At 45.0% G+C, this 15,912-nt stretch overlaps 1 protein-coding gene across 1 annotated transcript in view; it reads right to left on the reverse strand.

The window, feature by feature from the left end:
* Positions 1 to 15,912, reverse strand: part of UBA2 (ubiquitin like modifier activating enzyme 2) — a 985,116-nt gene that overhangs the window by 303,495 nt on the left and 665,709 nt on the right. The gene's annotated exons all lie outside the window — the stretch shown is intronic.

Raw genomic sequence — 15,912 nt, forward strand, 5'->3', positions numbered from 1 at the left:
GCTGGAATGACTGTGTAAATAGCAGATACATTCTTACCATATCAGGTGAAATACAAACAAGATCCTCCATGATGGGTCATTATGGCAGTGTATCTTCTCCACCAATCAAGCATTTGGCATCTTACATTTATGGACAGATGCACAACAGTAATAAAGCATGCAGCGTCATCACACGTTGATTGTGTAACCTTATCATCTTCCATAACAGACATTTCAACCTCTTCCCCACACAAACCAGAAACAAAAATGTGAACCCTCACAACTAACAATATAAAATATAATCTGTCCTGTTTATAGTAAATCCAGAAGTCCTAACTGTATGGATAGGCTGAACCACCCCAAAGGGTTGCAGAATCATGTATCTCTGACCCATCAAGGAGGGTCTCCTACATAAATATAAAAAATGTTATTGCATCAGTTGATTTATCAAAAAAGACCACAGCTGTTGAGTTCTATGGTGGGGTACAGTGCCTAAGAAGTAAAACCATCCAGGTGGAGGAAGGACCAAAAAAATATCAGATGAGGACTATCAATATGGCTGAAGACTGGGGAATGACCAACTCCATGGCCACAGACCGTGGGCTTATGTCTGGAAAGGGAGTGTTGTGGACTCCGCTGTGGCAAGCAAGATTATCAGGGTCAGATCTAATCAGCACTGGAAGGAGCTTCAAGAGGAACAGACTAGACCGCAGTCCAGGACAGAAGGAAGGAAACCCAGTAAAAAACAGAATCCAATTATCTTCCCCATGAGGCTAAAGGAACTGTAGACGCTATCTCAAATCTGAGGGTACTGTAAAATGAAAAACACGCTGTCAGCTTGATGGCAAAGAAGAATGAAAACCTGTGTATAATCCAGGTTTGATAAGCAACTTTGACACTGGAGAAGCAGTCGTGAAATGAAAGAGGAATAATGAGGCAATGCCTGCTCTTTCTTTCAGATGGGGGTGTAAGGGGACATGCTGGAGGATGCTTTTGTCACAGCTTCTAGGTGAAACCAGAAGCTACTGAAAGTGGCACCAGGCTGAACCTTGAAAGGGATGAAAAAGTACAGCATCACTCTTTAGGTGAAGAGTGCTTCTATGCAAAGTCCACTGCATGCCCACCATATGTTTATACAACTCAGCATGTGAAGGGGAATGATTCAAAATCAGAAAAAAAGTCTTAGCCACAAAATGATGGTGCTACATTCACCAATCTTCTCATCTGTTCCAGGTGATGGGTGTTTTCACAGCTATGTGGCCCTGTGCTTATACTCACTAGAAGTAGAGTACATATATCTGATAAAGGGCAGCATCAGTGTGTATCCCAAATGTGTGGCAGCAAGAAGAATAAACTATGTAAGAATCAAAGTTCACCAGTAGTTTTGACAAATAAAAGACTGACCCAGCTGCCCTCTGAGGAGAAATCCCCCCCCCCCCCCCCCAAGGACAGCGCCAACATCAGAGGACTCTGTAGAGGGAGAGAGGCACCGTTCTAATAAAGTGAGAGAAAAGAGATGACAGGACCACCCAGTGAGGCAGACTACTCCAGAACATGCCCCAGAAAACTGCAACACTTGGAAAAGAAAAACACACCTGAAAGAAAGCCTATGGATGAACTCCCAAACTTAAACTGAAAGAAACAGATATCAAAAAGGCATGCCTGTCAAGCAAGTTCAAGACTCTTGGAGGTAAAGGACCACCAGGAAGAGAAAAAAAAAAACACCAGACAGGCTGTTTAATCAGCAGAGCAGAGTTGAAGGCTTCAGACTCCCACCTGTGAAACAGAAGCAAGGAACTGCCCAAGTTGTTGCACAGATATAAAGACTCTCCAAGCAGACATTGCGAGTACCCTGCATGCTTGCAACAAGCAGGCCATACCAAATTCTGCTCTGCTTCATGGAGCACTGCTTCCACCTAAAGGCAACAGATTGATTTTGCAGCAACTTCTGATTCTTCCAGAAGGATCTCCACCTGAGCTCCAGGGATGCAAGAGGGAGTAGTTCTAGGACATCAACCAGGCAGTCGCATTTCACAAGGGGCAACAACAATCAACATCTACCCTCAACCATCAAAAAAGCCAAAGGCCATTAAACTACACCTGAGGCCATCAAGCACATGGATAAGCCAAAGCAAAAACTTCCAAAGGAGAAATCTAACTTAAAATCTCCCCTCAGAACCAGTGCCCCAGAAGGAAGACAGCAGAGTTGTGATCTTCCCCAACAGTGCAAATGCCTAGCCTCCGGGTTGCCTTCATTCTGAACTGCCTCCACTCTGCCCTGTGTCTGTACACTGTTCTGCTCGTCCTGCCTTGCCTCACTCCCAGCATGTCACCATCCCACTGCTTTCCTCTGTGAAGACTGAAGCAAAGCATTCTTTCAGTACTTTTACTTTTTCCAATCTTCTGTAACCCATCTTCCCAAATTTGTTCAGTCTAAACAGTTTTGTCCCTCCCTTACTTCTTTCTGCCATGTACCTACAAACACCCTTGCTTCTCTCTTCAGGATTCCCTCTACTACCTCCTTTTAAAACTTTAGCCTTTGCTGTCCTCATCACCTTTGCTGCATTTACGCTAGTCTCCTTTACTGCAACCCCTTCACTTCGCCAATCCTCCTGTCCACCTCCTGTAGGCTCCACCTTCTGTCTTAACTGCCACTTTCATATTTCTGCATAATATATATATATATATATATATATATATATATACACACACACACACACACATATATATATATATATATATATATATATATATATACACATATACATACATACATATATACATATATATATATATATATATATATATATATATATATATATATATATACACACATACATGAAATGCAAACAAATGTGTACTAAATATCCCGTACTTTTACCTTATACAAGAAATCTTGTGTTTTACTATACATTACTGAATAGTAACTATTATATAATTTTGGGGTTCATATTATATGATCGGTTGTTAGAAATAGCGATCGATCGATTATTGAACCCAAATGCACGAAACCACAAAGTTTTGAAGGAATTGATCAGCAATTTTTTTCCCTGATCCAAAAAAAATATGTACAGGCAACAAAGTGGGGGGCTTCACCCCCCACCTTAAATATACCAACTCCGAGATCGTACCACAGTGAAGAAAACAGCAAAGTCCGGAAAACGGCCCAGTGAATTTTTTTCCCTGGGAAAAAATTTGTTGATCCGTTCCTTCGATATTCTGTGGTTTCGTGCATGTGGGTTCAACAAATGAGCATTAGCTATTTTTAGCGTTCGGTCATGTAATATGAACCCATAATTTTGTTGTATTATCACTGTAAATGTATTCTGTACTGGAGTTTTTCTCCCAGGGCCTCCTATGAAAATTAGCCTTGGGCAAGTCTGACACTCCCAGTAAACAAATGTAAAATAAACAAATAATAAACATTAGCCCTCTTCTTTTTGCATTGTCCTCGCATTCTTGTCCACAGGCCTGCATTGTCCTTGCATTCTTGTCCACAGGCCTAAGTACAGCATCCCTGACCCATTCCAAAAGCTTGGTTATCCCTTTGATTTGCTCCCAGTCACCTAAACCCATCCACTGCCACCTTCTCGGCGCAGCATAATCTACTCTCCTCTAGTGCAACAGCATTGCTTGTTTATTCTTAATTTTCTGCCACTTGAAACCACACAGTGGCATGACCACTGTTGACTAAGGCTGCCTTAACCTGCATATCCATGTCAACCTCTACACAAGTCAAGAGCATGCCTAGAAGCTCTACCTTTTCTGGTACAGTCCTGAAGCAAGTGGTTGAACCTCCTCATGGTCGAAGACCTCAATCTGCACCCATTCACTCTCTACTCAGGAAAGGAAAGTTGTGTAAAATCTTACCATAACCATAGATGTCCTTCTCTTTCATGTTGCTGTATCCTACATGTGGGTGTACCCTTTTCCTCTCCAGTTCGTCCAGCTAGGACTCCAAAGATTTTCAGTCCCTCTAGGTCCGTCTGACGTAGCTGCAAAAACGTGGGCATTAAAAGTGATGTCTGCACGCACCAGCCCTCAGAATATAAAAAGCCCCAGTCGGAGCCAGTCCTATAAGGGCATAGCCTGTCCGGTGTCACCCAGGAGAGCAAGTGCAGTCTAACAGGAGGGGAAGGAATACTGCAACATGGAAGAGAAGGACATCTATGGTTATGGTAAGATTTTACACTATGTCCTTCTATTCCAATGTTGCAGTATTCTACATGTGGGTGAGTGCCAAAGCTCACTGAGGATTGGGTGGTGGCCTAGATAAAGTTTCTAGGAATTCATGTAGGACAGCCCTGGCAAACCCCACCCTGGCTCTGGAGATAGGGTCCAGCTTGTAGTGCTTGGTGAAAGTGTGCACAGAGGACCAAGTAGCTGCCTCAAGTATGGGGTTGGTGTCTAGCCCCTTAAATAAGGCTCCAGAAGAGGCCATTGCTCTGGTGGGCTTTCACATTGACCTGCAAGGTCTTCACATGGTGTAGGTAGCAGAAAGAAATGGCCCTGGAGATCCAGGCTGAAATGGTCTGTTTGGTCACTGTTTTCCCCGGGGCTCTGGGGTGGAAGGAGACAAACAGTTGGTCTGACTTCCTAATAGACTTATGTAGATAAAACCTAAGTTGTCTGTGGACATCTAGGGAATGAAGTACTCTCTCACTATCCCCCCCTGCAGGTTGGGGAAAAAGGTAGGCAGGTGAATGGCTTAGTTCAAGGATAGGTCATTCACTACTTTGGGTGTGAATGACAGGTTAGTCCTGAGTGTCACCCTGTCAAGGTGGAAGACTAAGAAGGGTGGTGGTAGCTACAAGAGCTTGAGACCCTTCTGGCTGAGGTCAGTGCTACCAATAAAACAGTTTTCCATGTGCAAAAGTTTATGGAGCTTTGTCAGCTGGCTCAAAGGGGGCTAAAGTGAGTTTTTCCAATACATAGTTAATGTCCCCAGGGAGGTGGGGATGGTTTCCTGGGTGGTCTCAAGTGTAGAACCCCTTTGAAGAAAAATTTTGCGGGAAGTCTGGATGTAAGGGGTGAATCCAGATGTAGACAGGCAGAGATTGCAGACAAATGTGCTTTTAAAGATGAGTAGGCCAGCCCTGTCTGCATTAGTTCACACAGGTAAGACAGGATAAGAGGAATGTCGCTTTCCAGTGGGTCCATCCGTCTTTTGTGACGCCAAATAGAAAATCTTTTCCACTTTGAGAGATGGGATTTTCGTATGTTGGGTTTCCTGGTCTCCTGCAGGACACTGAGCATGTCCTCGTTGTACAGGTGTCTGATCCTATCAGCCACAGGGTGAGGTGCAGGGATTGCCACTGTGGGTGTATCTGAGTCCCCTTGTGCTGTGTGAGCAGGTCCACACTGAAGGGGGGTGACTTGTGGTGATTGCCCTTTGACAAATGAAGGAGAAGGGGGAACCAGTGCTGTCTTGGCCAGTAGGGAGTCACCAGCAAGATTTTTGGTGAGTCCTGCTGAATTTTCAGCAGCACCTTTTGAATCAAGGGGAAGTGGGGAAATGCATTCAGAAACTTCCCCTTCCAGGACATTGAGAAGGCATCTGTTGCCAGTGCCTTGGTATCGGGTGTCCTGGTGCAGTAACCAGGAAGTTGTCTGTTCATGGAGGAGGCGAACAGGTCTATTTGAGGTATACCCCCCCACCTGTGGACCAGATTCAGGAAAACATCTCTTTGAAGCATCCACTCGTGGTTGTTTGATATGGTTCTGCTTAGGTAATTTGCCCGGGAGTTGTGCAGGGAGGGTATGTAGGCTGCCTGTAGGGTAATTCCCTGTGAGGTGGCCAGTTCCCACACCTGCAGAGCTAGTCTGCATAGAAGGTATGATTTCGTCCCTCCTTGTCTGTTGAGATACCACAGGACTGTGGTGTTGTCCATGAATATCTTGAGAGGATCTTGCTCTAGATAGAGTTGGAAGGCTTGTAGAGCAAGGACGATTGCTCTCATTTCTCTGACGTTTATGTGGTCTAGTTTGTGTCTGTCTGTTCACAAACCTTGCACTTTTCTTTGTCCTAGAGTTGCTCCCCATCCCAGATTTGAACCATCTGTATGCACAGTCTGGGAGGGTGTGGGTGTTTGTAGAAGGAGGCCTGGGTTTTGGGCCACCTGAGCCACCCACCATCGCAATTCCTGTTTCAAAGCAGGGAAGGAGGGGAACCCTGAACTCTAGGGGATGGAAGTGCTGAGTCCACACTGACCGAAGATACCATTGTAGTTTCCTCATGTGCAGTCTTGCTAAGGGTAACATGGGGATGGTGGCTGCCATGCAACTCAGAAGTCTCAGAAATTGTTTTGTCATCAGTTCTGATGCTTGAAGGGCACCAAGTAGGTGGTGCGTCAGGGACACCACCTTCTTTGGTGGTAGGAAGGCCTTCATAAGGTCTGTCCAGATTCTGCAACCCAGGAAGACAATGTCCTGTGCGGGCTCCAGGTGGGATTTTGGGAAGTCTATTAGAAATCCTAGAGACTGTAGAAGGGTCCAGGTATGAAGAAGAAGAGTCTTATGATCGGCTGCCTTAATTAGGTGGTCTAGGTAGGGGAATACTTGAATGGTTCTGCAGTGAGCAATGACTGGAGCCAGACATTTTGTGAATACTCTGGGAGCAGTGGAAAACCCAAAGGGCAAAGCACAGAACTGAAAATATGATGAGCTTGCCAGAAATCTGAGGTATTTCCTGAAGGTGGGTTTTATAGGAATGTGAAGGTAAGCCTTCTTTATGTCCAGGGTTGCCATGAATCCCTGAGGTAGGTGGAGGTGGAAGAGGGTAAAGAGAGTGAGCATCCTGAAGGTAGGAACTTTTAAGAGGGGGTTGAGATGAGAAAGGTCTAGAATAGGCCTCCATGGTCCATCCTTTCTGAGCAACAGAAAGAGTCTGATGTAGGATCCTTTTCTTTTTGATTCTGTAGGCACTGGTTCTATAGTGTCTTGTAAGGTTTGCGGTACCTGTCGTAGGGGGGTTAACTGACTGGTGGGTGGCCGAGGCATGCCCAGCCTTGTTAGGGGGGGTGATCCAGGTCATAAAGTAACAGTTCTGTATGATGGACAGAACCCACTTGTCTGAGGTAATGAGTGATCACACAAGGAGACAGTGAGAGAGGCGTGCAGACAGGGGAAGGGAAGTGGGAGAGGCCCTATCTGGAAAGGGAGGCCTTTGGCTGGAAAAAAAAGAAGCTCTAGCCAGAGGGGGCTGCCTTCTAGGGGGTGTCCTGGACCTGGAGGGAGCCATAGGCCTAGAAGTTTTCCTGATGAATTGCATCTTAGCCAGGTAGTTTCTGAGGAACTTCAGGATGGGCAAGACTAGCAAGTGTTTTAGGTCCTGCAATTCTTTGCCTTTTTGTTGCAGGGACTTAAAGAGGTCAGCCACTTTTTCACCAAACAGGGCAGTGAGCCAAAGGAGCATCAATACGTTTGGCCCTGAAGTCATCGGGGAGGGGCTGAAGGCATAGCCAAGAGTATCTTCTTAATGCAGAAGCTGATGCAGTTGAATTAGCTGAGGCTTCAGCTGCATCATAGCTGCATCTTACGGAGTGTCTATTCACCTGAGAGGTGAGAGCTAGCAGGGAGGTCAAGGAAGCTATGGCTGCACAGTCCGGGATGTCAGCTAATTCCTTAGTGGCTTTGTCCAGCAGTGCTATGGTATACTTGGTCATGTGAGTTTGACAGTTAGTGGCTCTAAATGACAAGGTGGCAGAAGTATATATTTTGTTCCCCAACCTTTCCATTGTCTTGCTGTCCTTGTCAGCTGGAAGGATGGTTGTGGTAGGAAGCAACACGGAAGCCCTATCAGTAGAAATGGAGATAGTGGCTGGATCAGCCGGAGGGCACTTAATTAGATATTTCTCTGTCTCAGGGACTTTGTAGAGTCAATCTGCTCTCCGTAGGGCTGGTGGTTGGGAGTCAGGGTTGGTGGAAACAGACGCAAAGGCATCCAGGAAGGCCGGCTGAATAGGAGGGATAGCAGAAGGACTGGGGGAGTCTATCTGTATCAGGTTGTAAAACCTTTTCTGTACTTCAGTCATATCTGAGGCTTCCCACAAAGTGGTCTTTCATCTTGTTGACCATTTCCCCAAAAGTTAAATCCTCCACTGGGGAGTCAGATTCAATAGAACCTTCTTCTGGAGATCAATATCCCGGGGGGAAGAGATCTGAGAGGAGTAGGAGAGGGAATCCTCTGAGGAATCAGACAATTCCTCCTCTTCCAGTTGTTCTACCCTCCTTTCAGGAATACGAGGTCTAGGACTTAGGAGGGGAGGAGCAGCACTAGGAGTTTCTATGGCAGTAGGCCTATGGGCCATAAAGGCATTAAATAAACTTTGGCTGAAGGCCTGCCAATCGGGCATGCTTTCAGAACCAAGAGATAAATGTTTTGTTTTTTCTTTAGAGGCCTAGCTGGCATCCGGCTGGGCGAAGGCCTCGGGTCAGAGGTAGGGATGGCTGCGGCAGAAACCAGTGTGACCACCGAAAGCACTGGTTCCCCCCGGAGTCTAAGGTAGACACCGGTAAAGCCTCTACAGACATGCCATCCACTCAAGATTGTGTGGCTTCCTCAGAGGTACCCGCGTTATCCAGACAGGCGGAAGCCAAATCCTCAGTCAGGCCGATGTCAGCCACAGACTGAGGAATGGCAGGTAGAGGCAAAGCTGAAGAAGTAGGCCGCAAGGTCTTGGCTCTCTTCTTAGGCAATTCAGACGGGACGTCGGACGAGGCCTCCATCCCTAACACTATTTGTTTTAACCGCTGGTTTTCTAAGTACAGATGTAAGACCTGTAAACGGCAACGTAAGGTCTTAGGGACGAATGACTGACAAACAGTACAGTTCTCGTGGTCGTATTCCCTACTTAAACAAAAGAGACACTGATCGTGGATGTCTTTGTGGGATATCTGCCGACCACACTTACACTTGCCCTTTCTGTATGACATGAACAGACCATAAGAAATAACAGTAGGACTGAAAGGATCCCCAATGGGGTACTTAACTGAATTTTTCTTAATCCGACATCCGCGAGAAGCAGGAGCACCTGACATAAGACTGGGGGTTGAAATGTTCTTAGGGCTGGTGCGTGCAGACGTCACTTTTATGGCCCATATTCCTGCAGCCACGTCAGATGTCCGGTGCACCTAGAGGGACTGAAAATCTTTGGAATCCTGACCAGACAAACTGGAGAGGAAGAAGGGTACCCACATGTAGAATACTGCAGCACTGGAATAGAGGGACATCTAGGAATCTCCCAGTCTGCTCCTGGCAAATGCACCAGGAGTACTGCCCTTCTACTCCTATCCCATTCTTTTATTCTCTTCCTTAGTCTATTATCTTCCTCTGTTGTTGTGTCCGAGGAACAATACACTGCATCAATCTACCCTTTTTTCAAGCTCAATTGCCAGGACACTCACTCTAGCATTTAATTCTGGCTGCACCCTTGCCCTACTTCTGGTTTGGTTGTGTTCCTCCTCTCCGATCTTAATTACTCTGCCACCATTTCTCTTTTTTCTGCCATTCCGGAAAAACCTACATCCAGGCACCTCCTTGACTAACCCATCACTGAGCCATATGTACATGATGCCCAGGTCTGCTTTGTTTTCGTGGCATAAAGGAAACAGTGTTGGCCAGACTGCCTAAAATCCTTGGATCTGTTTGTGTAATACCTCACCAACCTGGACTGGCCTATATTAGAATGCTGACAAACCAAAATATCGAAGTTCATGACATTCAGCACATAACAGTGAAACTGATCAACAAAATGGAATGACACTGGCATTTAAAAAAAATCACACAGTGTAAATGACTGTGCAAGACTGCAGTATGCCTGGGATTGGGGTTTGTAGAGTGACATCAGAGTTTGCATATACAATTAGCGGAGGGTGGGGGAGTGCACAGCTCCTGTACTTGGGTTCTAGGGGCGTTACCCCATGCAAAAAACATGCACTTTCGGTGTTATAACTGCAGATGTTTCAGCACTTCTGTGTCGTTTTGCTCTTATGGGTCAATGTCAACATTCTGTCTTTTTGACATTCTAACAGAGACCAGCCTGGGCACATCTATCATGCATAATTATTTTCTCCTTGTTCTAAGGGCTTGGACAAAATACAGGTAGCTGGATAGTTGAGTTCAAGACAAATTCCTAGATTACTCCATGCATGAGGAAAGTTCTAGCTCAAAACGTAATCCTATCCTGGTAGAAGACTACACAGGGTTCCCTACAAATTAAGACTTATAGCTCGGAAACTTTCCTGGTAAAGGTAATGGCCACTACAAAGTGGTTCTTCCAAGAAAGGAATTTCACGGCAACTGAACTTTCTGTTTCAAAACAAAAGAGAACACATTTTTCAATAGAAGCAGGAGAGGTAGGCCTCATACAAAACCTAAACTGGGGAATCTGTTTCAGGAAATGTATGACTGCTGACTGGAAGAAGATCGGGGTCTGCAGTGTGGCATGCTGATATGGTTGACAAATGGAACTTACTCGAGGCATGCTCTCACTCCATCAGAAAAGCTGGACCAGGTATCTTCGAATGAAGGGTGCAGAAGAAGCTACTGATTTTAATTGCCCAGAGAAACTCTACCATTTGGCCAGGTAAGACTTCCCATTAACAAGTTTCATAACCTACTGTGGATTACTATGGAGGAATGGGATGAAAGTCATCCATGTGGCCAGTGTGTGGCTTTTTAGGTGCACCATTAGCCGCCTTTGCTGAGCTAGGAATGAAAATAGAATGAAAGGTACAAGGACTCCTTCAGTGCTCATTTGGAGCAGCTAAGAGAAAGTACAGATGTATAAATAATTTGCCATAACTGTAGGTGTTCACGAAATTCAATGTTGTAGTATTAAGTCTTGGGACTTCCTGCCATGCATAAGCCCATGGCCAGCCCAAATATCAGTGTTCATCCCGTAGGCAGCAGATGGCGTTTGCCATCCAGCATCAGCACATTGGTGGTATAAAGGTACGTCTGCCAGCACCATCTTCAGGTCTTTCTTGTCTAAGGTAGCAAAGTCCGATGTTCCTCAGGCAGAGCATGACCTACCCCAATGAGCCTATTTACACCAGAAGCCCTTAGCTAAAAGGGTAAGGAGTGGTGGTGGTGGGGGGAATAGGAAGGACACCCACCCCAACTTCATGATAGAAAAGGAGTAGGAGGGAGGGCAAAGGGTACTGCAACAATGATCTAGTTGAACACCTACAATTATATTAAGTTATTTATACAACTGCACTATGTTCATTCACAGTCAGTGTTGCAGTACTGACCTTGGGAAGATTCCCAAATTTTTTTTTACTGGGGAAGCTGGAGAGAGTTCTGGTCTGGGGACAGCAGACACTGCAGAATGTCACAAGTGAACCCAGCTCTAGCACTGGATATGGCACTAAGATGGTAGTGTTTAGCGAAGACGTGTACAGAGGGCCAAATTGGCTTCTTCTAGGATGGTCTATGTAGGAGTTAATTTCAAAAATGCTGTGGTAGTAACTTTTGCTCTTAACAAGTGTGCTCTGCCTTTGCCAGGGATCTAATTACCATGGTGAGGGTAACAAAGTGATATAGTTGCAAATCCATTTTGAAATGGTCCGTTTTTCCACTGGTCTCCCTCGTTTACCTTTTGTAAAAGATACCAAATGCTGGTCAGATCTATTAGGGAATTTGGTCTTGTGTAAACCATCTCATTCTTTGAAAAGGAGGGAGAGAGGTATTCTAGCACCTGGTCCTATGCAGCTTGAGTGGGTAGAATACAATTAGCCTTGAGCTAGACAGAAAACCATTTCCATTTAGGCACATGATTTCCTGGTACTAGGTTTTCTAGCTTCTTTCAGTATAGACAGCACATCCTCTGGAAAAAGACAGTCTGGATGGACTCCGTAACCAATCATCCAAGCTGTCAATTTGAGTGTTTTCAGGTTGGGATAGATGACAGGCTCCTTGTTCTGAACTATAAGGTCCATGAGGAGGTGGGAGTGTCCTGATTTTCTCTTCACTGACTGTTAGGAGGAGGGAGAAAGTACAGTTGTGTTACATTTACCATAACTGTAAATGTTCAAGTAGATCAGTGTTGCAGTACTGATTCTTGGGTCTTCCTGCCATGCAGAAGCTTGCTACCGGCTCAATTCCCCAGAATTTTTACATTATTCCCAGTCAATAGCTGCTCATCTTATACGCTAATGTCCAGATGTCAGTCCTTGGATATCCATCAGCGCCATTTTCAGGTCTTTCTAGAATATGATATTCAGTCTGCTGCCACAGAACAACATAATCCTTCCAGCTGTCAAAGTTTTGAGAGCGATACAAGAGGGTGCTAACCATGGATTAGAATCAGGAGGAGGAGCTGATGATGGATAAAGAATACTCAGCCCCCCCCCCTCCAAAAAAAGCATGGTTGAGGGGACAGCAGAGAGGGGTAGGAGAGTGAGAGTTTGTACTGCAACACTGATTTACTCGAACATCTAGAATTATGGTAAGTGAAACAACTGTACTATGTTCTTCATTGTCAATGTTGCAGTACTGATTTTAGGGAGGAATCTCAAAGCTACAGGTTGGGAGGTAGGCTGGCTGGTAGCCCCTGGCCACAGCAGATACGTTGATAGGATGATACTAGACTATTGGCCCGGAGGCCCTTGTAATCCTAGCCAAGAATTTTGCCCATACTCCCACAAAGTCAGCACCTGTTTCCTCTGTAAGATATCTCTTCAATCAATGAAGCTCTTACCAAAGGTAAGGATCAAACCTTGTACCTTCTGGGTGGGAGGCAAATACCTTACACATTGTGCCAACTGGCCCTTCACCGTGCTATGCAGGATAGCAGCTGCAAAGCTTGCCCTAGTAATGCATGCAATGTCTAAATGGTAATGTTTGGTAAAGAAAGTAATATACCTGGCTATCCATTTTGAAATAGTCTGTTTGGAGGTGTGGCTACCTCCTTTCCCTTATGCAAAGACCACTAGCAGTTGTTCTGCTCTACCCTTGGGGACTTTGTTCTGTTAAGGTAATACCTGATCTGGTCAGTGCACATCCAGGGAATGTAGGACGTGTTCAGGTTTAATTCTTCTGGGGTAACAAAGAACAATGGCAGGTGACTATCCTGATTCAAGGACAGTTTTGACACTACCTTGGGCATAAGAAAGATGGGCTGAGAGTAGGTCTACCTCTGTGAATGGAAGTATCTTCGCACACCAGGGTTTGTAGTCCTGAGACCAACCTGGCTGAAGTGATTACTATCAGTACAGTGATCTTCCAGGTGAGCATCTTTAAAGGAGCTGCTGCCTCAAAAAGTGGCACAGTAAGTTCTTCTAATATAAAGTTCAAGTCTCAAGAAGGGACAGGGTTTTTCCTGGAAGGTCTTAGGTGTATACCTCATTTTAGGAACGGTTTCATTTGGAGAGAATAATACACTGGAGAGGGGTAGCATGTATATTAACATTGGCAAAGGAAAGGCCCTGGTCAAATAATCCTGAAAGGTACTCCGACACTAGATTAATGCCATATAAAGAGGTATGACATCTTTGGCCTGGCACCAAGTAGAAAACGTTTTCCATTTGGGTAAGTATGATTTTCTGGTAGCTGATGTTCCTGCCTCTCTCAGGACAGACAACACTTCAGTGGAGCAGCTGCATTTTTTTGGAGTTAAAATCCAATACTTCTTGCTGTTTGAGTTCGTACAGGTGTGGATGAATGACAGACCCCATTAGCTGGGTGAGTAGATCTACCACTTGTGAAGAATACAGTACTTCCCTTCATTGACAGTCAAGAGGTAGGAAACTCAGTGCTGTCTTGGTCAGAAGGGGGTTATGAGCACCATGCTCAGCCTATCTGACCTCACTTTTATCAGTACTCTGGAGATAAGGGGTAACAAAAGAAAGGAATACAGAAAGAGGTGTGTCCATTTGAAGGAGAAGGTGACCATCCTCCATGTCCCGGTCTGCTTCTGGAGCAGAACCTTTATAATAGTCTGTGTTCTAATAAAAAGCAAAGTAATCTATATAAGCATATCCCCACTGGTGGGCGAGATCCAGGAAAATCTCTCTTTAGTATCTATTCGCTGGGGTCCAGCAGGTCCCTGCTCAGAGAGTCTGCTATGGTGCTATTCTGGCCTAAGATGTAAGAGGTTATTAGTGTCAGTTACAATTCCTGTGCCAACAGCCAAATCTTTATTGACAGACTGCACAGGGTGTTAGGAATGAGATTCCTCCTTGTCTGTTTATGCACTACATAACTGTCGCGTTATCTGTCCAAATCTGCAGTGTTCCTGGGTTCAGGTTGTTTTGAAAAGCTTTACAGATAGAAACACTGCCAGCATTTCTTTCTGGTTTACGTGCAATTTCCTTTGGGTTAGGCTGCAGATACCCTGCATCTTCAGGGGTCCTACGTGTGCTGCCTGGCTATTGGGTTCTGCAGGATGGTGTCTTTCCACCAAAGTAGCTCCTGTTTTAGTCAGGGGAGAAGAATCACCAGGGTTGAGAATGTTGTTCAAGTGTTTTTTTTTTTTTTTTTGTTCCGTTTTTTTTTTAAGGTAATACTGAAGTTTTCTCATGTGCAGCTTTGCAAAGGGAAACACTAAAAAGCAGTTTGCCATGTATCCCAAGCCACGTAAGTATTCCCTTGCAGAGACTTCCTTAGAAGTAGGTTGTGTATACAGTTTGTCATGAAATAAACCTTGTCTTGGGTTAGGATGATTTTTATTGTACTGAATCATTCAGTGCACCCAGACAAAGAATTCTTATGTGAGGCTGAAGTTCGGACTTGTGGAGGTTGAGAGTGAGGCCTACCTTGTGGAAGCAGTCCATGCCAGCTTAAAGACCTGCTTTAAGTTCCATAATGGATTTTCTCTGGATGAGGCAGTTATCTGGGTTAAGGTAAATGTAAACCCCCTTAAGGTTCTGCACTGGGCTATAACCTGAGCTAGGCATTTGGTGAAAACTCTGGGAGCAGTGGATAAGCCAAATGATAAAGCACAAAACTGGTACAGTAAGGCAACCACATAAAATGCTGGGACCTGTTACAGCGAGTCTTGAAACACAGAGACTGACTGGCCGAAATTATAGACTTAGACGTACCAAGTCCGAGATGCCATTTCTTGGAATATACCTTTTTCTCTGAGGTACGGTGATCTCAGAGTTAGTATATATATAAGTTTGTTGGTGTGTCGTGCAGGGGGCTTGCCCCTCTTGCAAAAAGCAGTTTTAAGGAGAAGAGCGACTTTCAATACTCACTCTTCTCCTGTGTTTTTGTTTGTATTTTTTTTTTTTTTTTTTTTGCTTTTTAGCAATCTGTATTTAGAAAGCTGACATTTCAATAGGGAGCCATAGTATAATCCTGCTTTCACAAACTTCAGGTCTCTCCCGTTCTCTTTTGCTATTGAGATGTAAGGGTAGGCATCCTGCAGGTCTAGGGTAACCATATATGCTCCTTGAAAGATCACAGGCAACAATTCTTGTAGGGCTAACACACTGTATTTGGGAATGTCATCATCATCTTCTTTCGGCTGTTCCCGTTAGGGGTCGCCACAGCAGATCATCTGTTTCCATTTCTTCCTGTCCTCTGCATCATGCTCTTTCACACCAACCGCCTGCATGTCCTCTCTCACCACATCCATAAACCTCATCTTAGGCCTTCCTCTTTTCCTCTTACCTGGCAGCTCCATCCTTAGCATCCTTTTCCCAATATACCCAGTATCCCTCCTCAGCATATGTCCAAACCAACGCAATCTCGTCTCTCTTGCTTTGTCTCCAAACTGTCCAACCTGAGCTGACCCTCTAATATACTGATTCCTAATCCTGTCCATCCTAGTCACACCCAGTGCAAATCTTAACATCTTTAACTCTGCCACATCCAGCTCTGACTCCTGCCTTTTCGACAATGCTACCGTCTCCAACCCATATAACATAGCTGGTCTCACTACCCTCTTATAGACCTTCCCTTTCACTCTTATTGGTACCAGT

The sequence above is a fragment of the Protopterus annectens genome, chromosome 8.part1, assembly GCF_019279795.1.
Source record: "Protopterus annectens isolate FY-2018-M chromosome 8.part1, PAN1.0, whole genome shotgun sequence".
Taxonomy (NCBI): Eukaryota; Metazoa; Chordata; order Ceratodontiformes; family Protopteridae; genus Protopterus; species Protopterus annectens.